At 48.1% G+C, this 27,451-nt stretch overlaps 1 protein-coding gene across 5 annotated transcripts in view; it reads right to left on the bottom strand.

Annotated features, from left to right (window-relative positions):
* Positions 1-27,451, bottom strand: part of GALNT3 (polypeptide N-acetylgalactosaminyltransferase 3) — a 517,623-nt gene that overhangs the window by 347,124 nt on the left and 143,048 nt on the right. The window contains exon 1 of one of the 5 annotated variants that reach the window (XM_085645395.1): positions 9,066-9,340. The exons of the other annotated variants lie outside the window; for them this stretch is intronic. The gene's annotated coding sequence lies outside the window, so the exon portion shown is untranslated. Of the gene's footprint in view, positions 1-9,065; positions 9,341-27,451 lie in introns of those variants that run through there. 5 annotated transcript variants of the gene reach the window in all.

Here is a 27,451-nt window from a genome sequence, read left to right as displayed (position 1 = left end):
CAGAAGTTCCTTCTGTATAAAGCATCCATCCTCCCTTCATAAATATATGCTATACCTCACGATGCTTATAACTGGAACCTCCCCGCCATACAAATCAGTGGTTAACTTGAATGTAAAATCGTTCAGCAGTCCAGAAAGTTTTAACGAAAAACTGTAAACTCCTCTCATCTCTGATGACTTTGCATAAATAGGAGACAGGAATTCAAAATGTGATGAATAGGCTAATTAGCCTACATTAGACCTGCCCTAATTTGGGCAAACCTATGGACAAAGAAAGAAGAAAGGCGTGTTAGGAGATTATGGCTCTCCTGATATGTGATCTAACATTAGGTCTTCCTAGGGTGGCACATGGAAAGATGGCACTTGTTAATAAGGGCATACACTGCAGGGGAGGTATCACCTTATTTTGGTGAGGCTGTAAGAAGGAAGTCACTACAGCACACAAAAGCAAAAACACCATCAGTTCCCCTCCATCCAGAAACACTGGTCTTTTCAGAAGAGCCAAAACGGACAGGTGCCGCATACTGCCACTTGCCAGGCCAGAAGATGTTCATCTGATGACCAGCCAATTCATACATTTACAGGCTATCCAACACAGACCATGCTCAGGAAGGGATTATAAGAACTCTAGCTGCTCTTGCCCCTGGGAGTCAGGGCTTGAAAACCCACCATCCAAATTACAGAACTGCACTCATGTCCAACCTCACTCACAGCGATTTCTTATTTGATAGCAAAGGAAATATGCAGTCAGGGTGGCTATAAGCCTCTTCGTGTAAGAGTTACCTTGGTTCTGTGTCGGGCGCAACACAAACCTACTAAACTCAAGCACTGTAGGCACTGTCAACCATAGAGGATATGGAACACATGGCTCAGTAATAAGTAAACATAAAGCTACTTGAAGAGGTTTTTCTGTTTATTATATAACAGTTTATGTGAAGCATGAGCTTAAATGTAGTATTTTGCATGAACACATTTTGTTCAATTAAATCTTATAGCAAGGTCTCAAAAACGATCAACTATTTGCAATATCCCTTATGTTCAGCTTTCCTGTCAATTGTTAGTTCTAGTGCAATAAACACTTGGGGCAAGTGAGTTCTTGTTGCAGCTGTGTGGTAGCAAGGAGGGGAATGGATACGGTAATGGTAGTCCTAGACTAACATGTGACGAGTCGACACGTGGAGTACAAGAAAAGAAATACAACTCGAGATTCGGCAAGGTTTACAATGCAAACAGGTACGTAACGTACTGTTGTTTGAATACCGTTACAACAAACAAATGATGGACGGAATGCTGACAATGCAGACATTCTCCACCAGTCAAGAGATCTGGGTTAAATCCATCGTTCTTTTGCCCACTACGCCACCCCAGTTCAGACATGGCCATATGCAAATCAGTCTTGACCCTGTGCCTCATGGGAACAGTCCAGCCCGAACTGCCAAGCCATGTCTTCCCTGGACCGGAATCAAGCATCCTAGGACCGGTTTCTGGCTATCAGCCGTCATCAGCCAGGATAGCTTGACTCCAGTGGCGTAGTGAGCACGGGACCCACGTCTGGGCATACCCATCCCATGTAGGGCGAAAAGCGTTACAACAAACAAATGATGGACGGAATGCTGACAATGCAGACATTCTCCCCCAGTCAAGAGATCTGGGTTAAATCCATCGTTCTTTTGCCCACTACGCCACCCCAGTTCAGACATGGCCATATGCAAATCAGTCTTGACCCTGTGCCTCATGGGAACAGTCCAGCCCGAACTGCCAAGCCATGTCTTCCCTGGACCGGAATCAAGCATCCTAGGAACGGTTTCTGGCTATCAGCCGTCATCAGCCAGGATAGCTTGACTCCAGTGGCGTAGTGAGCACGGGACCCACGTCTGGGCATACCCATCCCACGTAGGGCGAAAAGCGTTACAACAAACAAATGATGGACGGAATGCTGACAATGCAGACATTCTCCCCCAGTCAAGAGATCTGGGTTAAATCCATTGTTCTTTTGCCCACTACGCCACCCCAGTTCAGACATGGCCATATGCAAATCAGTCTTGACCCTGTGCCTCATGGGAACAGTCCAGCCCAAACTGCCAAGCCATGTCTTCCCTGGACCGGAATCAAGCATCCTAGGACCGGTTTCTGGCTATCAGCCGTCATCAGCCAGGATAGCTTGACTCCAGTGGCGTAGTGAGCACTCATTCAGTCAAGTCTAAATGGTAAGGTTCCCAAGATCGCGTGTGTGGTTGCCAAAACTGGTATTTTGAAATCACGTATTTGAAAGTGTTTTTAAATGAGATTACGCAATTTGCTTCAGTGGGGAAGCTATGATTAATCCTAGTTTTCTGGTTTCACTTCGTACAAATCAGTCACTAAATGGCTAAATCGCTATATAGTTGCCTCTTCTTTTTAGGTTTTGCTTGCCCAGCACTTGTGAAATCTCTTTTATTTAATACATCTTAAACGGGGGCTCTCACCAGTCACTTTTGTGTGGAACTCTTTTTTTGTTAACTTCCCCTGGTTTCATACATTTACAAAACTTCTACTAAAGCTGTTCACACTGTTTAAGCCACATTCACTGTCAAGATGAGATCTCTTCCCACGGAAAAGGCTTACAGTATCTAACAGTATATTGGAATGCTTGCTTTTTATTACTTATTTGTGTAAAGCAGATGCTTTAGCCTTAGGAGTTTGTCACATTTCCTTTTCATACCTCAGTACCTTTCTTTGCACATCTGTAGGCATTATCAGATTGATTTTTTCAACTTAATCTATTTCGTCATTATGATCAAATTCTAAATGTTGTAATAAACATTGCATGTTAGTGATAAAGTTCTTATACAAGAGCTATGCTATATTTTACTTCAAAATAGGCAGCCACAAGTGCAGTTACCTTGCAGACAACAGGGTCATGATTTGAATGGTGCGGTAGGTGCAGTGATACCAGGACCAAAGCTCTAGGCACCCACTAAACACATAAAATTGCTATATTTTACAACTAAACAGGCAGTCACAAGTGCAGTTATCCTTCAAGCACTAGGGTAATGATTTGAATGGTGTAGCAGATGCAGTGGCACCAGGTCAAGAAGTTATCTGAATTCCTAAAAGCACCTACTATTGCTATAGAATACTACTAAACAGGCAGTCACAATTACAGTTACCATGCAATTGAAAGGGGCTTTATTTAAATGGTGCAGCAGATGCAGTGGCACCGGGGCCAAATGTTTTCATAAGTCCTCTAAACACCTAAAGTTTCTATATTTTACAATTAAACTGGCAGTCATAAATTCAGTTATCTAGCAAGCACTAAGGTCATGATTTTAATAGTGCAGCAGGTGCAGTGGCACCGGGACCAAAAGCTCCAAACACCTCACTAAAAACCTAATATTGCTATATTTTATTCATAAACAGGCAACCACAAGAGCAGTTAACTTGCAGACAACAGGGTCATGATTTTTACAGTGCAGCAGGTGAAGTAGCCTGGGCCCAAAAGTTGTCAGAACTCCCCTAAACACATAATATTGCTAAATGTACTTATCAATTTATAAAGCACATGGTTACACCGCCGGAGTGTCCCCGCTCTAACACAGACTTCTAAGTGGAGCCAGCAGGGAAGCTACAAGCTGCGAGTCCCCAGAACATATAGAGGCTCGAAGTGATCTAGTATCAAGGTGGGAACATCCAGGTCTTTAATTCCTTGCGGAAAGTGCTTACACAAGGTTTAGTTCTCAGTGACACTGGCAAAGTATACAGCTCTTGGCTGCTCGGTATCCAAAAGATCAAGCTCCCATCCTGACTTTCTGATTTCTTGGCACCGTGACCAAGGAAATGTCTATAGATCTTAAATTCTGTGCCGATATATAGGCAGTTATCATAGAGTGGAGATTTTTTGGCCCTTTTATCCACAGAATTCTGTGATATTAACATGGCCTTAAACGTAATCCTCTTCTCCATGGGCAACCAAGGGAGGGTTGCCAGGGCCTTAGCGGCCGCTGCACTTTTTGGAAGGTTCAGGACTAGGCGAGCGACCGCGTTTTCAAAGGATTGAAGCTTGGTTAGGCCTTTTTTGATGCTTTCAGATAGAGTATGTTGCCATCATCTATTTGGGAGGTGACAATAATTGTTCTGGCAGCAATCAATAATAGATCAAGGCGTTTTCATAGGACTTTGAGAGTCCCAAACCATTTCCCCGCCACCTTCCAGATTTGGCTTTCAAGCGTTAGTTTGGAATCCAGCCAAACCCCTAGATTTTTCACTTCTGCTTTCAAGGCAGGAATTTGCCCTGATGCCTCAGGCCACCATGCAGATGTCCATATAGAGGGGGCCTTATCAACTGTCATAACCTCAGTATTGTTGCCATTAAGTTTTAGGCAGTGGTTGAACATCCATAAGGCTAGCTCCTCTAAGCATAGAGAACTGATTAGCAGCCAACGCAGAGTTCTGAGACAAGGAGACAATAAGTTGCGTATCGTCGGCGTACGAAACAGTTACATTGTGTTTTTCCACTAATTCTGCAAAAGGGCTCATGTAGAGATTAAACAGAGTAGGATTTAAAATGGAGCCCTGTGGGACTCCCTGTAACAGAGGGATGCTCTTTGACGTGTGTGGGTGCTGAGCAACTTGAAAGCTCCTCGATGTGAGGTCAACCAGCATAATGCGGAGCCTCTACCCCCACAATTGCATAATCTCTTCCGGAGTAGATTATGAGATACGGTGTCAAATGCCGCGCTAAGGTCCAGCAGGATCAGCGCAGCTGTCTGTCCTGCATCAGGACATTTCCTTAGGGTTTCCATTGCAAGGAGTAGGGCCAACTCTGTGGAGTGGGAGGCTCTGAAGCCAGATTGTGAGGAGTCAAACAGGTCATTCAAATTAATATGATTTACAAGTTGCTTATTTGTCACGTTTTCTGCAATTTTTGCGAACAATGCTAGCAGCGAGATAGGGCACACATTTTCCAACAATGCTGGATCCACTGATGTTTTTTTCTTTAAAGGCAGCACAGTTGTAGGTTTCCATTTCTGAGGAATTTCACCCACATAAAAGGAACATGCAATTAGCTGTGATACATAGGGCAAAATAAGGTTTCCTCCTTGCATTAAGATCTTACATGGGGCTGGGTCCATAGGAGATCCGGCTTTAATAGTTATAGCCATGCCCTTCAGATCTTCCAGCGCCGGCACCCTAAGTTCATTAAGGGTATTCCCCTCAAATGTTGTTTAAGAGAAAGTATCCGGATTTACGCCATTATGTGCCTCAGCTGGAAAGGGGTCATAAATTTTTGCTACTTTGGATGCAAAAAAGTCCGCAATTTTATTGCAGCTCTCGAGGGAAGTAGACACAGGGGCCGTTATGCATTCAGGCGATTTCAGTGTGGAGAACAATTCTTTTGAGGAGTTGTTTGCGCTTTCAATTTTTTCAGTGTTAAAATCACAGTACATTTTCCTAATTAGTGCGTGCTATTGTTTGAGCTCATTTTTATAATTATCCCTACTCATGGAATGGTAGGCCTTCCTCCACCTACGCTCTAATTGTTTGCATATTTTTTTGCCATAATTAAGGTGTTGTTAAACCAGGGCGCCGATATCCTCTTCCTTTTAGTGTCCAGAGTGGTCCCGGGTGCTATTTCATCCAATACTTCTGATATCCAGTTTTCAACATCCCTGTAAGCTATGTTAATATCCTCCTCGAGTTTAGGGCTGGTGTTCGAGAGCGTCTGAGAGAAGATTTCCGGATTAAACCTAGTCCACTTCCTACGAGTGATTACCTGGCTAGGCTTAGTAGGAACGAGCCTACAAAAAGGCGCAGAAAAAGCCACCAAGATTGGAAGGGAGTCTGCGGTTAATTTGTGCAGACACGTTTGCAAAATCTTAGGGGCTAAGCAGCAGAGAACATCAGGTGAGAAGTGGCGAAATTGATGGATATTGCAACTGGCAGGGGTTCTGGCCCCTGGTCCCAGCCGGGCGCAGACCGGCTTGCCTTTGGCGCACCAGCGGTGCGCCCGATGCATGTCCGCGTCACGGCTCTCATTTGTCGGATCGAGATCAGTAGATCCGAACAACTAGCCTGCCAACCTTCCAAAATGGTGGTCAGATGGTATCTCAATCGAGGGAAGAGGAAAGAACACTCCCTTGTGGCCCGTAGCCAAAGAGTAGAGTCCCAACCTTTCTGACCTGACCCGTTGCAAAAAGACCTACAATACTAGGTAAAAGGCCTAACCTGCACCCTGAAACACGCAGCAGTGCAGAGGGCCAAAAAGTCTTTAAAACTTGTCTTTTAACAACAAATGTGCATCCACCAGAAATCAAAGGGCAATAGCAATCTCACTCTACTTACGAGAGTCCGCTGCGCGTCTGCGTCACGGCTCTCATTTAGCAGATCAAGATAGGCAGATCCGAACAACTAGCTTGCCAACCTTCCAAAATGGTGATTGGATGGAGTCTCGATTGAGGGAAGAAAGAAAGAACACTCCCTAGTGTCCAGTAGCCGAGGAGTAGAGCCCCACCTCTTCGGGCCTGACCCGCAGCAAAAAGACATACAATAACAGGTAAAAGTCCTAACATGCATCCTGCACCACACAGCAGTGCAGAGGGCCAAAACGTTTTTAAAAGCTTTTCTTTTAAAAACCCGGACGCCCCCCATCTTGCCCCTGCTCCACCCCATGTACCCACAAAGCAGCCTCACTCAAGGTGTGGGAAAAACAGGCCATGTTTAATACAACAAATCTTCACAAACATGACAATCAAATATCATTTGACAATTTAGGCTATGAATTTAAAGCATCACACATTAAAAACCTAGTGTTCAGAATTCACAGCCTAATTATTCTTCTGGACCCTAATACCCTCCAGCACCAAGGGGCCTCCAGGCTCGCGTCCCCGCCGTTTGAGAAACCACGCAAGGCGCAACCCACCTGCGTCCATGAGTGGTGAGCCCCCAAGCCCTTGGTCCTTGTCCGTGTATTTCCGGAGGCCCACCCCTCGCCACCAGACTGTTCAAGGAGGCACGTGTGACCTGTCGCCCTTGCCTCCCCAGCAGCCGGTGTCCCCATTCTCCCTGCGGAGAGCTTACCATCTCTCCCCTCAGTGCTGGCCTCAGGAGTATGCCAGCAGGCCTCCCGTTGTCTTAAAATCACAACCCTGTGACCTCTCTTCCGCAACCCTCCTAGCCCCACTTAACAAGCCGAAAACCTAAACTCAAGGGACGGGTGGGTGGGAGTTTCCAAAGTCGCCGTCGTATCAGCAGGAAGAGAGGATGAGTGGAGGAGAGAAGCGGGCCTAAATAGCCCCCACGCCCCGCCTCCACTCATCCCAGCCGGAAGTGCACGTTCGCCCAACGTTGGATGACCCGGAAGGACAACTGCCGACCGGCTACCAATCCGGCGGCCGGTCAAGCCGCCGCCTCCCCCTAAAGGGTGTGTCTCAGGGGCGGGGGGTGCCGGGTCCTAAGGGCGCGCTTCCTGATAGTCGCGCTTGGCATAGTGCATCAAATATTAATCAAAGGGCAATAGCAATCTCACTCCACTTACGAGAGTCCCCTACATTTGACTACTAAGCTGGCAGTCACAATTGCAGTTACCTTGCAGTTAAAAGGGGCTTGATTTGAGTGATGCAGTAAGTGCAGTGGCACCAGGGCCAAAATCTGTAGGGCCACACTAACCCTAGATTATTACAAATTTTTACTACTGAACAAGACACTTACAAGTACATTTTTTCTAGCAATCAATAGGGTCATGATCTGAATGGTTCAGCAGGTGCAGTGACACTGTAGCCCAAAACTCTAAGAACCCCTCTACATACCAAATATTGCAATATTTTACTACTAAACAGGCAGTCACAAGTGCAGTTACCTAACAGGCTATAGGGACATTATTTGAATGGCGCAGCAGGTCCAGTAGCAACGGGGCCAAAAGTTGACAGAACTCCTCTAAACAAATAATATTGCTATTACATCAACTAATTCTATTAGTTCCCTCTACGATTTCATTTTTCGAAATGTTTCTATTACTTCCCCCACACTATACCACTAGTAACAGCACAATACATTGCCTTAATGGACATAAAAAAAAAAGGTTAGAACACTTAAACAGACTTTCTGTAACATACTGTACAACTACTCAGCAAGCTACAAACTACAACAACAACAAAAAAAGCTTATAATTGATCAAATAGGCGAACCGGTTTCATTTACCAATGCTTGTTACTTCAAATGTTAATGTTTTGTGTGCGATGGTAGCGCGAAGGTGCAGGCAGAAGCCACATGCAAGCTCGAATCATTATAGGCTCCAAGTTGCAACGGACCTCGAGCCGAGCCTGAGCCAGAACTCTGGCTCAAGCTTTCAGTGGCTCATCCACCTATAGAAAGTAGCAACACTTCCTAGCAGAAGTGCACTTCTGTCAATGGTAGAGTGCCAGCATCTCACTCTTGCAAAGTGCTAATCCGAGGAAGCAGCTCAATGAAAGAAAGGGCTCTCTCTGCAAGCCTGCTTCATCTGGCACTTGATAAAGTATGCACTCAAACTTTCATAGCTACTATCAAATTGCACTGTAAAGGTCGAAACACTTTTTTAGGTCTTCTTCCATGCAAACTAAATTCGATTATGAAACGTATTGGTGCCCCTGCACCCTTCTTAGACCCCTTGCTTCATTCGATCGGTTCAGTGCAGTTAGTCGAGCTAGCCAGACCCTGTTGAATTTGCACGAAATGTCGATAAAACACTAACTTGCCGCCTTTTCTATAGAAAGATGCCGATCATTTGGTAATGTTTTAATGTTCCACAAAGGCCCGGACATGATTCTTAATTAGAACTGGATGTAAAATCGCCTTTATTATTGACATGGCCTTTCTTTCTTTCATTAGAAGTAATGTGTCATCAGATGTGTAAACACATTTTAAAGTGTTTCCGTCTCATATTTACTGTACTGTACTGATAAGGGGAAAATATACCGGCATTGGGTAAATTTCTGTGTTTTTTGTACCGTCCGGGTCCTAAAAAGACCGGTCATGCCGATACAAAACCTGCCAGGTGGCAACTCCCGCTGGACAGTCTGTGCCCGCCCTAAACGCTGGGTGTATCCTACCTGCACCAGAGTGTCGGGCAGCTGAAGGCTCGTTCGACGCCGGTACAGCGTAGTGCCTCTCTGGCGTGTGTTTTCGGCACAACCACCCCTGCTGTCAGACTCCACGCGTCTGCTCTCAGATGTGCTGCGCCCAGGTGATGTTCAGGAGGTGGGTTCGCGCTGTGGCTGGGCGGGACTTTCACGCTTGTTTGTGGGCAAAATCCTCTCCCACTTCCGCCTATGGGAACAACCAGGTGAGCTCTACGCTGGTGTGTACCATTCCTCTCTGCGCATGTACGTCACGCACTGTTACCTGACCACCACCCTAGGTGAGACCTAATTGAGAGCGAAGAGAAGAGGCCTCTTGTGCGCATGCCTGATGACAGTTGGTACAGTATTCGAGTCGAGGTGAGCAGAAACTGCTCTCGGTTCGCGCGCTCGGCGTGGGAGCAACATGGGGGACGTCTTCTAAATTACACTTACCAGAACTGTAAATCTAGAGGCGCGCCTCCCAGCGCCAGGCTGCCACACTCTCATACGTGCCAACATCTCAGAAGAGGAAAGTGGGAGATTAAAAAAAGAAACGGGAGAATGTATTTCTTCCATTGACTTCTACTGAGGATGAGGTATTTTCAGGCGAGAGACAATCAAAGCAACATTTTTACTGTAAAATCGAGATTCTCCCGGGTATATTGACATTCTCCAAAGCTTTTATCTATGTACATAGCATGGGAATACATCGTTGGCCAGTGCTCTTCGGGTGACCTTTTAACTTTTGTGCTGTCAGTTTCATTGCAGAATTTGGTTAAGGGTGAGGAAGAAAAGGGAGTGTGGAGGTTAATATATGTTGCTATGACTTTAATAGAACTAAACACCAACTCATGTTAGTGAAGTATAGTCTTGCAAGCCTGGATGTTCTATTACAGCAAACAAAGTGTTTCAATTACATGTTAGGCAACTTGAGCCCAGTGCTTAATTTATGCCGGTGCTTTCCAGTGCTCAGCACCGATTTGACACGCTGCGATTTGTTAGCGTTATCTGTGATTTTTTTCAGAAGTGCACATCAGACGCTTGTTTAAAAGTTTAATATTCACTGAAATAAAGAATCCTTGTTCAGGCTATTCTTACAGTTTAGGTGGCATGTTTGAGTGTGAAAGGTTTGTAGTAACAGTGCACTACATTGGGCAGCAGTTGCAGGGTGTGCATGCTGCAGCCTCCAACGAAGTACCTTTGGCTCTGACATTTATGTATTTATTGTTTATAATTTAAGCATCACTTGATCAATTGCTTTATGGTAATACATCCTAAAGATGGAACCATAAGACCAGTCTGCCTATTTCCTGATGCCCTTCTAACTATAAAAAGGCCACAGAAAATAGCACCCCCTCTAGTGGAATCAATCCACTCCCATGAGTTATTTAACGTAACGTCTCAAAGGTGGTGAGGATACTTGACAGCAATACTTGTTAAAAGACTTTCTGACCACTTTATCCCTGAGGTTCTCATAGGTGTAACCACCCTCGGTATCCCAATCAGCCAATCATTGGGCTCAAGAGGGAGTTTGGAGGCCCACATGTCAACTGAGATTTAGAAAGTACTGGTGATACTGAAGAGAGGTGTCAGTGTGTCGAAGAGAGTAGGGCTGCTATAAATAAAATCCTAAGTACGTACATTGGATGTTTTACACCAGAGGATGATAACTTATTTAATGAAATTAGGCTATGTGGAAACACAAGTAGAACACAACGAAAAAAATATTTATGCAGTCAAAGAGAAATTGGGCTAGATTGAACATTTAGTGCAGTGCCTAAAGGGCTAAATTTCAATCCTGCACTCACCACCATCAGTCACCTTTAATACCAGGAGGAGAGCCTTAAAAATCTACATAGAACCAGTCCTCTGAGAACTGGGGTGTAAGAAACTGGGTTGCTGGTTTACTGGGATGTGAGCCCTGGTCAAGCAGCAACCACAATCCTTGTCAGGGCTAGGCACAAGCAACTCCAAATTAACCTGTGCTCAAACCCCTGGTAGCTCGGCACAGAGAAGTCAGGCTTAACTTGGAGGCAATGTGTAAAGTATTTACAACCCCCTGGTAGCTCGGCACAGAGAAGTCAGGCTTAACTTAGAGGCAATGTGTAAAGTATTTGTGCAACACTTGTAACCGTAAAAACATTGAAAACGCCATTCAAAAAGGTCCCACACCAGGTTAGAAAAATGGAACTTAATTTGATAAGTAAAACAAGACCAAAATGAGAAAAATCTAAATAGTAGAACCAGAGATATTGAGTGTTATAGTTTTAGAGAAATAACCCCAAAAGGCATAAAGCACCAACCGGAGGACAAACTCGACGGAGCGCGGGCCAGCTACAGGGACCCAGTTAGGCCTTCTGAACAGAGTACTTTTAATCCAAGTTTGTGGAGCATTGCCAGGACCCGCGTCAAAGATGTGTTGCATAGCCGAAGAAATGCGTTGGTTCCAAGATGCGGCAAGGCTGCGGTGTGAGGTCCTGCTGCATCGGCATTGATGATCCCATCGACAAAGGCTTGTGATGCGAGCCTAGAGTCCGGGATCAATTGCACAGTTGCGGTGATGCGTCTGGTCCAAGGAGCTGTGAGGCTGCAATGTGGAGCCTGGCATAGTGGTCGAGGCTGCTTCAACGAGAGATGCGAGGGCCTGTGCCACAGATGCGTCGCACAGCGTTGGCCCAGAAGGCGATGCGGGGTGTAGTGGCGATGTAAGTCTTTGCAACAGGTCCAAATTATGCAGCAGCGGAGATGCATCGGTTCTGCTTGGGTTTGCACTGTGCAGCAGAGGAGATGCATCCGTTTTGCTGGTTCCACAGAGGCTGGTAGAGCATCTTAGGCCTCCTTTCAAGGATCCAGGACTGGGGTGGCACCACTTGACAGGGTAGACTCACAGATGGCAGAGTCCAGGTTCAAGGTTGTTGGAGCTTTCGGTCCCTAAGGCTCAAGTCAGGAGGTCAGCCAACTAGCCCTTGGAGACACTATGGAGTTCTGGGTTTAAGAGATGCCGGTCCAGTCCTTCTCACCAGTCACACCTATGCTCCCATTGCCTTGGCTGTCTAGGAGGAATACACAAAGCTCAACTACACACACTCATGCGATCAGAGACAAGCTGCAGGCATCAAATGAATATGGCAAGAAAATGCCAACTTTCTAAAAGTGGAGAAAGACCTAGGACAGTGTCCTAGACATCGGGTGCACTACTGGGAAATCACTCAAAAAGAGTGTAAACAGAGAGGAGGAGCCTAGCGCGCAACCAAGATGGCCGCGTAGGTGCGAGGCTCCCGAGGACCTCCGCAACCTCCTACGTTTATCCTGTCTTCATCCTGAATCGGTTGAGGGGACTGTGTCGGTGAACCTGAGCCGAGGTGGTACCCGTTTTCCGTTTTTGAATCGGACCCCGGGTGCCGTGATGAGCATCGACTGAAGTTTGCGGTCTGCTCCTCTCCTGACCCCGGACTTGAGTTTGGGGGTGATCCAGTGGAGAAGTGAATAACAACGGCGGGACGAGCCTGGCGAGCCGCGTACCCCACACTTTCACTTTCGCTTTTGAGTCCCCTTGCCGTCATCGCGAGTGGGATCACGGCGCTTCTTTGTGTGGTGGTTGCCTCGCTGGGGGATCCTGCTTGCCTGCGGGGACCTGCTCCGCCTTCCTGAGGTGACCTCCGGGGTCCTCGGCCTCGATTGCTCGTTCTCCGCTGCATGACTCGTGGGGGTGCGAGATACAAGACGATGGCCACGAAGCAGGATGGAGATCGGCTGAAGGCCAAATCGACCCGGCGTGGCGCCGCACTTCAAGTCAACATCATGGATCGCTACACCCTACCAAAAGGTTCTCCCGGCGGGTCGCATAAGTCTTCCGAGTGCCCTCCGGATGCCCCGGATTTGCCGACGGATCTGACTTTGCAGGACGTCATGGGCGCCATAGCGGAGATGAAGACCTCGGTGGGTCAACAATTCGACACCCTGGCGCACAAACTCGACGCGGTCCTCATCGATGTCAACCTTATTAGAGCAGATCTATCCAAGACAAATGACCGGGTTGACTCTTTGGCCCATACCGCGTCGGGCCTCACGGCTGAGGTGGCGGCCCTCCAGACGGAGGTGCGCCGGCTCCGGCAGGCCAGTGCGCTCACGGATCGGCGACTGGAGGACTCCGAGAGCAGGGCCCGGAGGAATAACGTTCGCATTATCGGAGTGCCTGAGGGACTGGAGGATTCAGCGGCGGATCTCTTTGTGGAGGATCTGATTTCTACTCATCTCCAGCCCCGAGGACTGAGTAAATTCTTTGCGGTGGAAAGGGCCCATAGAGTTCCTGGCGGCAAGCCGAAGGTCGGAGCTCCCCCGCGGCCTCTCATTGCCCGTATCTTCAACTTTCAGGACAGGGATGCGATTCTACAAGCTTCCAGACTGCGGGGGCCGCTTAAGCTGGAGAACATGGAGGTGAACTTTTATCCTGATTTCACGCAGGCGGTCCAGAAGCAGAGACTGAGTTTCATGGGCGTCAAGCGGCGGCTTCGAGATATGAACTTAAAATACGCAATGCTTTTCCCGGCCAGGCTGCGTGTGGAGTCTGATGGTCGCACTCACTTTTTTGACCGTCCTGAGACGGCCGGGGACTGGTTGGACACTTTGTCTGGGGGACATGATCTGGATGGGATGGGGGCAGCGGGAGGAGAGTGCCCACCGGACCGGGTATGAGGTATTGACACTGGGGCTCATTCCTGATTATGCCACTTTTCGGCCAAGCTCAGGGTTCCTTGACTGTTGTGTCTCGTTCCCCCTCCATTGGAGGTTGTGCGGTGTCTCGAGGGGGTTCTCTTTCCTCCTCTAGGGGGTCTTTGTAGTTTAGTTCACACAGGGGCGACAGGCACACTGCAAGTTGGGGGGGCTGTCTGGGCTCATGCAGGGGTGCAGGGAGGGGGGAGTTTTGTTTGGGATGTTGGGTTGGGGTTGGGTATTGTTTGTTTGTACCACAAGGCAGAAGTATTGTTGTGCTATATCTAAAGTGCTCTCTGGGGGGAGACTGATCGGTTTTGGCTGTGATGGGGGGTAGGGGACTGAGACTTCTGTCCTGGAATGTTAATGGATTGGGGGACAGGATAAAACGGGGGGTGGTCCTGCAGTTCTTAAAACGGATTTCACCTGATATTGTATTTCTGCAGGAAACACACCTTATTGGCAATTCCTTTCGTGCCATGAACAGGCGGGGCTATCGCCTTGTAGCCCATTCGGGCTTCACCTCTGGCTCGAGGGGTGTGGGCATTATGGTTAAAACCTCGCTCCCGTTGGAGGTTGATGAGGTGCTCCATGATGATAGGGGACGGTATACGGCTCTAGTGGGCAGATTGGAGGGTAAAGTGATTGTTTTGGTTTCTGCTTATGTCCCGCCGGGGTTGCAGACGACTACTTTCGCTGATTTGGGGCGCCTTCTTCTTGGACTGCCGGAGGGGACTCTAGTGGTTGGGGGGGATTTTAACGCTGTAATTTCCGGAACTGAGGATCGTCACCCACCCAGGGATCTCCCCCGCGCCCAAGCTTGGTTGTCTGGCCTCTTGGATACCCTGGGACTGGTGGATTGTTGGCGGCTGAAACACCCTACACAGGTACAATACACCTTTCATTCCGGGGCTCATGGCAGTCTTTCGAGGCTTGACTATGTTCTGATGCCAGCAGCACAGGCGGGGAGGGTTGGGGAGGTGCGGCATCTAGCTCGGGGTATTTCCGACCACTACCCGCTCTTGTTGCACTTCGATATTGTCCCGAGGGGGGAAGGGAGGGTGGTCCCGATCAACCCCTGGTACCTGCGTAACCCTACAATCCGCGCAGATTTGGTTAAATCCCTTGAGCAATATTTTGGAGATAATGTGGGATCTGTGTCGTCTGCTGTTTCTCTGTGGGAGGCGTTCACGACGGTAATCCGGGGGGAGGCCCTATCCCTCATTTCCCATTCCAGGAGGCGCGAGCGGGAGGAGGTGACCCGTATCGAATCTGAGATAACTGAGTTGGAGGGTGATCTGGATTGTGGTGTCACAGACGACAAACTGCATGCTCTCAGACTCAAACAGGCGGACTACAAGGCCCTAGTCACGGAGGCGGCCAGGGGCCTGAGTAGAGAGCAACAGGGGCGACTGTATGATGTGGGTGATAAGGCTGGTAAACTGATTGCGTGGCTGGATAAAAAGGAGAGAGCGAGTCGAGTTGTCCTGTGTCACTGAGCCGGAGGAAATTGTTGATTGCTTCGCTGAGTATTTTCGCGGGGTGTATTCCCCGGTATCTTCCCGCTCGGAAGAGGATTCCCACGCCCTGCTTAAAGATATTGCGCTGCCTTCCCTTTCGGAGGAGGATAAATTGTTGATGGACGCGGCTCCGACATCTGAGGAGATTGCCCTCGCCATACGTTCGGTCGCCTCTGGCAAGGCCATGGGTCCTAATGGCCTTCCCATCGAATTGTACAAATTGCGGCCGGATACACTGGCTCCGCATCTCCGTGATATGTTCCTCGCGGCCCGTTCGGCGGGTACCCTCCCGCTGGACCAGCGTCTTGCCACTATTGTGGTTATTCACAAGGAGGGGAGGCCGCGGGATCGGGTCACGTCTTACAGGCCCATTTCGTTGTTGAATGCGGAGCCGAAAATTCTGGCCAAGGTGCTGGCTAATCGGCTGGTCAGTGTGGTGTGCGATCTGATCCATCAGGACCAGTCCGGCTTTATCCCTCATCGCAACACCGCGCTTAACCTGCGGCGTCTGCATGGGGTGCTCGCGAGGGTCCCGTTCATACGTGAGCCAGCCATTTTGGCGTCCTTGGACGCCACTATGGCGTTCGACACGCTCGAGTGGCCGTATATCTGGGCGACGCTGGCGAAGTTTGGGTTTGGCCCGGGATTCATTGGCTGGGTGAAATTGTTGTATTCCGGACCGCTGGCGCGGGTGGTGGTGAATGGTAGAGTATCGGCTCCTTTTGAATTGGGCAGGGGCACGCGGCAGGGCTGCCCGCTGTCGCCGCTCCTCTTTGCGCTCGCCTTGGAGCCCCTGGCGGAGTGGCTGCGGTGGCACCCTTCGATTCGTGGTCTCCGATGGACTCCTGAGTATTAGGATCGCGTCTCCCTTTACGCGGACGATATTCTTTTGTACCTTGCTTCCCCGCGTGAATCGTTGATTGTGTTAGTGGATGTATTGTGTTCATTTGGCCGCAACTCCAGCCTAGTCATCAACTGGGCTAAATCCTGTGTATATGTCCTCTCAGGGGAGGCTCCTCTCCTTCCGCGGGGTTGTCCTATCCAGGTTGCTCCGCAGGGATTTAAGTATCTGGGTATCTTTATTACCCTGGACTCTGCGGCCCGATATAAACAGAACCTACTCCCCCCCCCTCCAGCGCCTGAAGGAGGATGTGGCGCGTAGGAGGCGCTTGCCGCTCTCGCCGCTCGGCCGTGCGGCGCTGTTTAAGATGATGTCGTTGCCACGTTTTTTTATACGCTTTACAAAACACGATGGACGTCGTCCCGGCTCGCTACTTTCGGGAGGTGGAGGGTCTGCAGCGCCAACTGTTTTGGGATGGGAGGCCGCGTATCACCCTCGCGAAGCTGACGCTCCCGTGGTATGAGGGGGGGGTCGCCCTCCCAGACATCAAACGGTATTACTGGGCCTCCCAGCTGGCTGCGATAAACCACGGGCTTTATGGGCCCGCCCTTAACCCGGCTTTTGAAATGGACAAATTGTTGTTGCCGGGTGGCGACTACAATCGTGCGCTCTACTCTAGATCGCTCGACGCACGTTTGACGGGTCCTACACGGGTCGCGGTACGGGTGTGGCACGCGGCAAACTTGGCGATGGGGTGGAAGGATCGGTTGACCCGGGCGACGCCATTGTATGCATCTGAGCGATTGGGCTGCTTGTGGACCACGAAAGGCTTTGATAAGTGGGACACGATTGGCATCAGCAGGGTGGGCGATCTCTGGACGAGGGGGGGATTTAAAACGTTTGATGTGCTGCAGACGGAATTCGAGTTGCAGGACAGGGAGTACTTCCGGTATATACAGGTTCGTCACGCGCTGTGTTCTGTATTCCCGGATGTGGCGTCCATCCCGGAGTGCTCCCCTCTGGAAGATAGAGTGCTAGACGGACATGTACCGGATGGCACTATCTCGTTGATTTATAAAAAGCTCATCAACGATCGCTCGGGACTGCTGACTGGCCTTCGTGAGGCATGGGTTGCCGATGGATTGGAGCTGGATGACGAGGACTGGGTATCTGCGGTGGCCTCCCCGAAAGAGGTGGCCATACCGGCCCGCCTTCGTTTCGTCCAGCTCAAAATACTCCACAGGGTATACGTTACGGGGCCGGGTCTGATGCGTATGGGATATGCCGTGGATGGGATGTGTAAGCGTGGGTGTGGTTTGTTAGGGACCTTCTTCCATACTTTGTGGGAATGCCCGGAGGTGGCGCGGTTCTGGCGTGGTGTGCATGCAGTGTTGCAAGCGGTCACGCATGTGACGCTGTTTCCCGAGGCTAGGAGATGTCTATTGAATGTGTGGGAACCGACCGATTACACGGTGCCGCAAACGTGGTGGGTGACACTGGGATATATGGTGGCCAAGCGTGACATAGCACAATTGTGGGGCTCCCAGAGGTCACCAACGGTTTCGGTATGGAAGGACAACATGGATTGGTGTATGTTTCGGGAGAAGGTAGTGTATGTGGCGAGAGGTAAGCCTGGGAAATGGGTGAAGGTGTGGGGCCCCTGGAACTCCTATTGTGGCGGGATTTGTACCCCGCCACTGACGCCTGACTTGGCAGCGGCCCAGTCTCCCTAGTCTGCTTGTTACCTTGATTCTGTGTCGTCATGCCCACTTTGTTTCTGTCCCGGCCCGTCCCCCCCCCCCTATTCCTGTGGATCGGTGGGGTCCTCCCGAGGGGAGCACATAATGCTGCTTAGACTTCTGCTGCCTTGTGGGTTTGTTTGTAGTTTTTCATTAAAAATGGAACCGCCATTTGGGGGGTCTGGACGGTGTGGCCGCGAACGCTTTCTTCGACTTCTGGGACCTTTACCACTTGTGTTTTATAACTGTGTTTTATGGTCCCACTGCTTGCTAGCGGCCGGCCTGAAGGTTGTAGGCCCATACTTGTATATCTATTGCATTCTGTAATAAAGGTTTCAAAAAAAAAAAAAAAGTGTAAACAAAAAGTAATCAAACATTCAAATGCAATATACTTCATATGACGTTGTAACAAGTTTCCGTTGTACAAAAGTTCATCATCAATGTAAAGCACAAGGCGTTAACAGTAGGCTTAAAAGTATTTATTGAGCAAAAGAAAACTTAATGTTCTTGCGTGGGTTGATAACAGACATTCCATAGGTGTGAATCCCAATGCATTTCGGGCTTTAAACAGTAGCCCTTTGTCAGGGGAATCTATAAACAAGAACATGAATGTGACAATTCATACTATACATGATGCTACAGTAAAAGACAAAACATAGATGGCCATAAGAGGAACCTTGAGAGAAACAACCAAGGATACATGCTCATTCCAGCAGCTCTTGACAACGACAAGCTAATAGATAAGAGAACACGAAGTGAAAAAAACGTGTGAAAAAAACTCCAAGTTCCCAGCTATCCAAAATCAGAATAAATAACCTATAGATAATCAAAACTGATCATGCTAGAAAAAGTACAATATCCTGTATACTAATGTGAAAATTGCTCTAAGTTAATTCCAGGTACTGGTAAGTGAGTGCTTAACTAGTGACCATGTGCATAAATAAAAACTGGTGTAACATGCGATGCATGCAGCTCCGAGTGAAAGAATACAAGAACATTAGCTCAAGTGAAAGTGTAATGAAAACACGTACCTCCAAGCAAAAATACGTTCTATCGCAATGTGCGACTGGAACAGGTAACAGCACAATCTTCATGCTACACACAAAGAGAACAAACTGGAATGAGCTAAACAAAAAACACAGACGTCTATCTGGAGGTACACGACATTCTGTGGCAGAGGCTTACCAGCATGATGGGCTAAGTGCCAGGCTCAACGAAGATCGAGGAAATCAAAAAGTTCACGAACAGCCTCCCGGTGCAGATGAATCAACAAACGTGCAGTCAAAAGTTACACACGCACGCAAATTAATCAGCGTGCCCCAAGCTTAACCCGGAAGTGGATACCTAAGGAGACGGGCAGTCCTTCTCCCTGATTTCCCAGTAGTGCACCCGATGTCTAGGACACTGTCCTAGGTTTTTCTCTGTTTTTGAATCAGGAGGTGTGGGCAGACCCTCCTCAGAGGGCGCACACAGCACTAGCTTATTCCTGTTAACATTGTTTACTTGGTATCATTACTATCACACACAAGTGCATCAGGCTGTTTTGTTTTCTGCAAACCTTTTAAAGTGAATTTCAATTTGAATTCCGACTCCACCATAAGTTAAGATTTTAAATTGTGAATCCAGAGACACCAAACATTAAGCCCTTGCAGTATTGAAAAACTAATTTAAGAGTTTTGCACTACAAGGACATGTAAAACCTAAAATACATATCCTATTTTTTAAATGCATTACACCTTGCCCACTGGGCTGTCCAGGGCCTACCCTAGTTGTGAATTATATGTATTAAAAAGGAAGGTTTTGGCCTGGCAAAAGGTTTATTTTGCCAGGTCAAAATGGCAGTTTAAAAACTGCACACACAAGCTGCAATGGCAGGCCTGAGTCATGTTTTAAAAGGCTACTTAAGTGGGTGGCACAATTAGTGCTGCAGTCCCATTAGTAACATTTAATTTATAGGCCTTGGGCACAGGTACCCCACTCTACTAGAGCCTTTTTAGAAAATTAAATGTGCATATCTGGTATAATCCAATGTTACCATATTTTAAGGAGAGAGCACACGCACTTTAGGTTAGCAGAAGTAAAGTGCACAGAGTCCTAGGGAAAATACAAATGAATTCAGCAAAAATAGGAGGCCTGAAGGCAAAAAGTTTGGGGATGGCCATGCAGAAAGGGCCAAGTTCAACATGGGGTGGCTCCCAGAAGAAGATGAGTTCAACTAGGATCCTCCTCTTGAGATGTTTATTCAATAGTTAGTGCAACCAGAGATAACAGTGAAGGGTGCAGTGGTCATACACGCAGAGAGAATACAAACAAGAATTCAAGAGAAAGGTGGAGACCAAAGGGGCAATATTCAGATGACACTAGCAGGAGTAGGCAAGAGGAAATTGATCCTGAAAGCGGCAGCCCCAAAGAAAGACCTTCAACGTATACAGGGCACATGATTCTCCTATTCCCTGATCTGAGTCTGCTTACCATGCATAGGAGGCAAAGGATGTAGTAGCTACGTAAAATAGTGGTGAAGGGAGTGAAACCTTCAGTACCATTCCCAGTGAGTCTGTGCATAGTAATAGAGTGTAAAATACATATTTGTAGAAGCTGCAGAGATGTACATGAAGTTACTGAAGAGCATGAACCAAGAAGCCTGAGAGAATTAAACTGCAGAAAAACTGGTTATTTTAGCCACTGTTTTGGGGATTTCACACAACTCTGTCGAAGTAGGGAAGTATGGCTGTATCCTAACTGAGGCTTTCCATGCAGGACGTGATTTGGGTCTGTCTCTAGTTGTAGCTTTGTATACTACCAGCCGGGAAATCTGCGTTTGTTCCCCTACAGTTGTGGATTCTTGCTTTCACCTGCCCCTTTAATGCCTTTGTTGCCCCCCCATATAGTGATTAATACTACACATCTACCTTCCAATTCAACTCCTAGAATCGCACCTGTGGCTCGTTTTGGGTGAGAATGACCCTTCTGGGATCCCCAGCTACTTCTGTCCTCTCCCACCTTCCATCTACTTACATTCTCTCCCAATTTCTCACTTGCCACATCTGTCATTTTTGGTTTCATCCTCCCTACATAAGCCCCAGGACCTTTAGAAGAACTAGGGCATGAGTCAAACAGCATCTAACCCATTCTTGGTTGATGAACCCATCAGGTGGGGCTGGAACAGTTGCTCTCTATCTCTATTATCCCAAGTTGTTCTTGAGATGATGGAAAATGTGAATTTTAGAACGTACACATTTTGTGATGGTTATTGGTGCTTGCATGTTAGCACAAGCCTTTCTTTATGAGTACTGGTGAGAAAGTGGCTAACTGGGTATGGTCTGTAGTGCGATACACAGATGTCAAACATTTTAGCAAGTACAACACCAGCTCACCTCAGTAGTCTCGTCTGTGCAAAAATTCAGTCATCCAATAAAGTGCACATAGTTGCTGATAATCGTAAACCAATCGTTACAACAACACATGAAAAATAAAGTTTGTCTTAGCCCGTTTAGTGACAAGGTAAACTTTATAGGAAAAATGAAGAAAACAGATGATGAATACTAAAGCAATTGGCAAAAGAAAATAACAATAATAAAATCACAACAGAAAAAAACACGAGTTCAAAATTAACCGGAAAGCAATATTTATTATTGCTGGTGATATTTTTAGATCATCTGCAAAAATAAATATTGAAAAACATGGAAATCCGAAAAGTCACAATATTCATTAAATGGTTAAAGTGTAAAATTAAAAATCACCGAGACACCAAGCCTATTCAAAATTATTCCACATGAAAAATATTAGTAATTTAAGCAGCCAATATGAAATTTGCTTTTTATTACAGATCTCTTAACTGCCTGCTCACCAACTCACCTAGCATTGGCCTCTATTATATCCGGCTTCCGAAGCAACCACAGCACCAAGACCGCTCTCCTCGTCGTCACAGACTACATCCGTGCCCTCCTCGACTGAGGTGAAACAGCAGCCCTCATCCTCATGGACCTCTTGGCCGCCTTCAATACTGTATCTCACCGCACCCTATGCACAAGACTCCACATGACGCCGGCATCCTCAACAAGGCCCTGGATTGGATCCACTCCTTCCTCACCGGCCGAACACAGAGAGTCAGACTACCTCCGTTCCTCTCGGAACCCACAGAGATCAGCTTCGGAGTTCCTCAGGGATCCTCCCTGAGCTCCATGTTTTTCAACATCTACATGGCCCGCTTGCAGCCATCGTCAGAAACCAAGGACTCAACATCGTCTCTATGCCGACAACACCCAGCTGATCTTCTCCCTCACCAACAAACCCACAGTTGCCAAGAACAACTTTCACAACGGGATGAAGGCTGTCACCACCTGGATGAAGAACAGCTGCCTCAAGCTCAACTCAGAGAAGACCAAAGTCCTCATCATGGGCTCCAACCTCTCCCCCTGGGATGACTCCTGGTGGCCCGCAGCACTTGAAGCCTCCAACGCAGACCACGCGCGGAAACTCGGCATCATCCTGGACTCCTCGCTCACAATGAACCACCAGATTAACACTGTCTCATCATCCTGCTTTCACACACTATGCCTGCTTTGAAAGATCTTCAAATGGATCTCCACTGAGTCCAGAAAGACTGGTCCGCCACACACTCATCAGCAGCAGAATCGACTACGGCAATGCATTCTACGACTGCATCACCCCAGTCGCGGGTGGGGGTGAGGGGGTCAGGGGCAGTCCAGAGAGGTCAGGAGGGTCACGGGTGGGGGGGCAGGGGGTTGCGTGGGGGTTTAATTTAAAAAGAATAATAAAAAAAACGTAAACTTACCTTTTTGCCGGCCGGGTCCCACGTCTTTGCTGCTCCTGCTCTGCTGCCTCCGACAGGAACAGGAAACAGGCAGCCAGGCTCCCTCCCCTAGGCCAATTACAGCACTGCAAGCAGCGTTGTGATTGGTCGGGATGCCGCCCAGCCAGCAGCTTATGGGGAGGCCATGTTCTCAGAAAGGCCAGAGTGCGCATGACCAAACAGTCTTTGTGCACTCAGGAGTGGGCACACCACTCCTCCCCTGCCCTAATTGCAGAGCAGCCCACCCTCCCACCGCAACCAAACATAAAATGGTAATAACTAGAAGTTAGTACCATTTTATGTTTCTGGTTTTCGCACTGCGAGAAAGCAGTGGGGCAATGCTCCTCTGCCCTAGTGGAGGAGCCGCCCCTGCATCACCCAGAAACTCAAACTGCAGAACATCCAGAACATCTCCGCCAGACTCATCCTCAACATCCCCCGCAGCAACCACATCACCAGCCACCTCAGATACCTCCACTTGCTCCCAGTTAACAAAAGAATCACCTTCAAGCTCCTCACACGTGCCTACAAAGCCCTACACGACACGGGACCTGCATACCTCAACCACTGCCGCACATTCCACGTACTCATCAGAGACCTCTGCTCCGCCCAACTGGCCCTGGCTAACGTTCCACGTATCCGCAAGACCACAACAGGAGGAAGATCCTTCTCCCATCTTGCAATGTAAACCTGGAACACCCTGCATCTCCACCTCAGACAATCACTGTCACTGCCTAAATTCAGGAAGGACTCCAGACCTGGCCTTTTGACTGCAGCAAAGCGCCTTCAACGGACCAGCAGCTCACCCCCCCATCCCCCCCCCAGCGCCTTGAGACCCTCATGGGTGAGTAGTCGCACTTTACAAGCCACTGATTGTATCATTCAAAGCTTGGCCGAAAAATTCTTTCATGCTAGGCCTCAAAGTGGGAGAAACCACCAAACCAGCTAATCCCTGCATCTAGAGAAAGGCCATTAATAACAAGTAAGGGGCACCATTTCAGATATGCAAGGATTTACCCCTCTGGAGGGCTGTCGCACAGGGGAGCTGGAAAAATGGTCCAACATTCAATGTTGGCCTACACATTAAGAGAAAAAGCCCAGCTCCAGATTCGTGTAAGTCTTCTTTGCCATTTGGCCTTTGATCTAAGAAGGATGAATGAAGCCACCACCAAATCTACAGGAAAGCCAGAAAATTAAATTGTGGGGGTTTGGCTGAAAAATGGACATGTGTGCTAAAACAAACCACAATTGCTAAATCACTGCCATTTGAATCTGTTAACAATTTGTACCTGCACAGGTGTATTAAGTTCATGTCGTCCAGGTAACCAGTGACTCTGATCACCCTCTACCTGGAAACTTCAGCTGCATCACAATCATTCTTAAATTTTTGGCACACGCCAAGGTGCTGACAAAGAACATAATGGAATACCCCTAATTTGACATTTCCCGTGTTCTCAAATGCAGCAAGGGAATTGCATTTAAAACAAAAGGTTAGCCTCCTTTAGAGCCACCTACTCCATCCAAACTGGAAAAAGGTGTGTGCTCCTTAGAAAATACATCACCTCATCTTTAATATTTTCAATAGAAGAGAACCCAATTGACCTGCTTAGATTTCATCAGGTGATGAAATACTTCCTCCCCTTTGGAGTCAAGAAATACATTGCCAAGGATATCTGGGCACCTGAAAGAAATATGCTGTATTGATTCCAAAGGCAACATACCCTGCAACCCAAAGAACCAATTCAAGTTAACAGCGGGTACCATTAAAGAATGAAAAAGCAACAACTGAACTGAATTGTAATGTAACTTTATAATGTAAACCTGGACGGACATGAATACACAAGTCATTCTTTCCAGCTGACAAAGAGTGAATTTGCCATCAAGCTTTTGCTGGAAAAAAATGCTCTAATTTAGAGTATGGTGGATTTTACTCTGTTACACCAGGGAAGCTGAGGGGAGTAATTCACTGCAATGACGGACTGCAGCCCAACATACTTCAAGATCTCTGCCAATGCACCTCCGCAGAAGGTGCATTGAAGCTTTTATTTTTCAAAAATAAACTCCCAAAGCAAGAGTTTGTGTTTGAAAAACAATTAATAAATGTCCCTGACACGCTGGGAGTTCTCTGTGTGTAGGGGTTATATATTGATTTTCCTGTTCAAGAATGCCAGGCTTTCCCTGGTACTCTTATACAGGAGGGAAAAATACGCAGGAATGTCACCCCCGGATAAGGCAGGCGATCTGTGGGGCCAGCTGATGCGCTCCACCGGCGAGAACATGGCAGTTCCCCCTTGGCTCCAAAAAGACGGGAAGCATGACAAGTTTGAGGCACAGAGTATTCCGCCACACTTGTGATAGTATACACGGTTCACCAAACTCTAAATAAGGCCCAACTTTTTTTTCTTTGAAACATTTTTAAATATTTTTTGGCGTAGAAGCAATATATCCCATCAGATCAATTTACATATCATGAATCTCCCTGATAAATTACAAATTCACATATCCACCCCATTTTATTCTGTCTTAAAACAAGCATGGTCACCATAATTTACAATGTAAACAGATAGTTATGGGCATGAACACTCCTGAGAAAATCAGTCAATATCTTAGTTAAGATCCTCCTACATGCATAAATACCCTGTTGGTTAAATACATAGCTGGACGAGCATCGTTACCCATATTTATAACAAAGTTAAGTAAACATGTTAAGAGGCTAACTTAGCAACATGCCAAGAAGAACCTCCTGATCGAATACAATCAATCATAAGCTCCCAGATTTGGTCAAACCAGATAAGATCATAAACCATTTGAACACTGAGCCACACTATGACCAATAAGTTCCAAAGACAGTCTTGCCATTGCGGTATGGCACGAGGTTCAGATTTCTTTCAGTGAAAGGCTAAAGATAATTTTGACATTGACAGAAAATGCCACAGTAGAATCCTATCATTCATCAGCAGCTTCCCAACATCAGGAGAGCATCACCCCTGGAGTTCTGGAATCGGATAACCTAGTATGTCTTGGAAGCCACTAAGAACACCATTCGGGGGGCATAGCCTGGCAAGATTGCTAATCAGATGCACATTTAGAGTGCTCCGTTTCCCCAGTTTAATATACTGCTGAATCCTACAGTGATGAGCCACACACGAGGGTAATCCTGCACTGCATCGCCCACATAACTCTTACCCCCGGAACGTGACCAGTTAGGAGGCGAAAGAACGTCTGGCAGCTGAGAGAGAGCAGAGCGGCCTACCTGCTGCGTGCAAAACTAGGGGAGATCATGGCCTGCCTGGCCTGGCTTACGTGGCCATGCCTCAGTCTGGAGAGGAGATGGCCTGGGGCTGATGAGGCGATCAAGGTGTTTTTTCTGGGACTGGTGGTGAAAGGTGTGGCGGACTGCCTTATGCCTCCCCCCCAGAGGAACATGGCCGTCAGAGCAGCTGTTGATGGCAGCGGAGGACTGTGGCACAGCCCTCTTGGGTGTCGCCACTAGTGGAGCTGGAGTTGTGCTGCTCCTTGTGTTGTTGCAGAGATGCGAGGGGCGGCAGCAGCCAACCGTGCAGTCCCGCAGCTGGAGAGGCAGCGCTGGGGTTGTGCCGCATCGGATTGTTGGTGGCCTGGGGGCCAAGGAGGCACTGGGCGCCACCCCTTGGTGAGAAGAACAGCAGTCGGAGACACTGCTGGGTGGCTGCAGATGACCATTATTTGGCCCTGCTGGTGGAGCCGGGGGATGAGCTGCTCACCGCGGCCCTCTGCAGTGTGCGGAGGCCTGTTGGGAAATGCCTGGCGCCGGCCCACAATCGATGGACAGTAGACTGTGGCCCAAGGGAGCACTGCAAACTATGAGGCTGAGGGACTGGTATAGTTGGAATCTGTGTGGACCGGGCTGCCTGGGTCGGTGGTGGTGATTGCGCCCCAAAGGATTGAGGTGCGGGGGAGGTGGGTGTCCCAGGTGTCAGAGTTTGATTCATGCTCATGACTTGAGACTGCCACGAGGTGCAACTAGTGTGGAGCTGTGGTGTGTCTGACCCCCTCTCACCCAATTGATGGAAGTAGACCTCAACTGGGGGCAGCAGGACCTGGATGCATTTAGTGCCCTAGAGCTGGGACTGTGATACGGCATCCTGCTGGAGGCTGGGACCTTGAGGATAGGGATCGACCTTCACAACTGGAGCTGTGGAGAAATTCCTTGTGGTGAGAGGGGTTTAACGCTAATCTGTGCTTGCCTGCAGGGGTGCTTTATTGGTGTGGAGGAGCAAGAGTAGCAGTCACGACAGTGTGCAGGGATCTGCGTTCCTGGCTTCACCCTTCTTTTTTAACATTCCAACCAGGGGACTCTGGCGATGAGGAAAGGTAAGGCCACTATTGGCCCACTGGGGCAATATCATCATGCAGTACACCACACAACAGGGCACTGCTACAAGGGCCACCAGACTGCTTGGGGCAAGAGCACCAGCACCGGAGGAAGAGCCAACCCGCACTGCCCTGTCTGAGGCCAGATATAACATGCACACTGCACTGAAGGGGAAGATTGAGGCGGTGTCAATAGATGTGGGTCTTCTTTGTGCAGACCTCAATAAAGTTGCGTACAGAGTAACCACTGCTGAACACGCTATCATGTACCTACATTCGGAGGTGACGGTACTTAAGGGACAGGCGTCCCACTTGGTAACCACGACTGAGACTCTGGAGAATAGGGCAGAGGATGCGAAGGGACAATCCAGGAGAAACAATCCCAGACTCCTGGATTT

The sequence above is a fragment of the Triturus cristatus genome, chromosome 3_1 (genome assembly GCF_964204655.1).
Source record: "Triturus cristatus chromosome 3_1, aTriCri1.1, whole genome shotgun sequence".
NCBI classification, from domain to species: domain Eukaryota; kingdom Metazoa; phylum Chordata; class Amphibia; order Caudata; family Salamandridae; genus Triturus; species Triturus cristatus.
The sequence above is the reverse complement of the archived record's forward strand: the minus strand, read 5'-3'. Positions and strand labels throughout refer to the sequence as shown.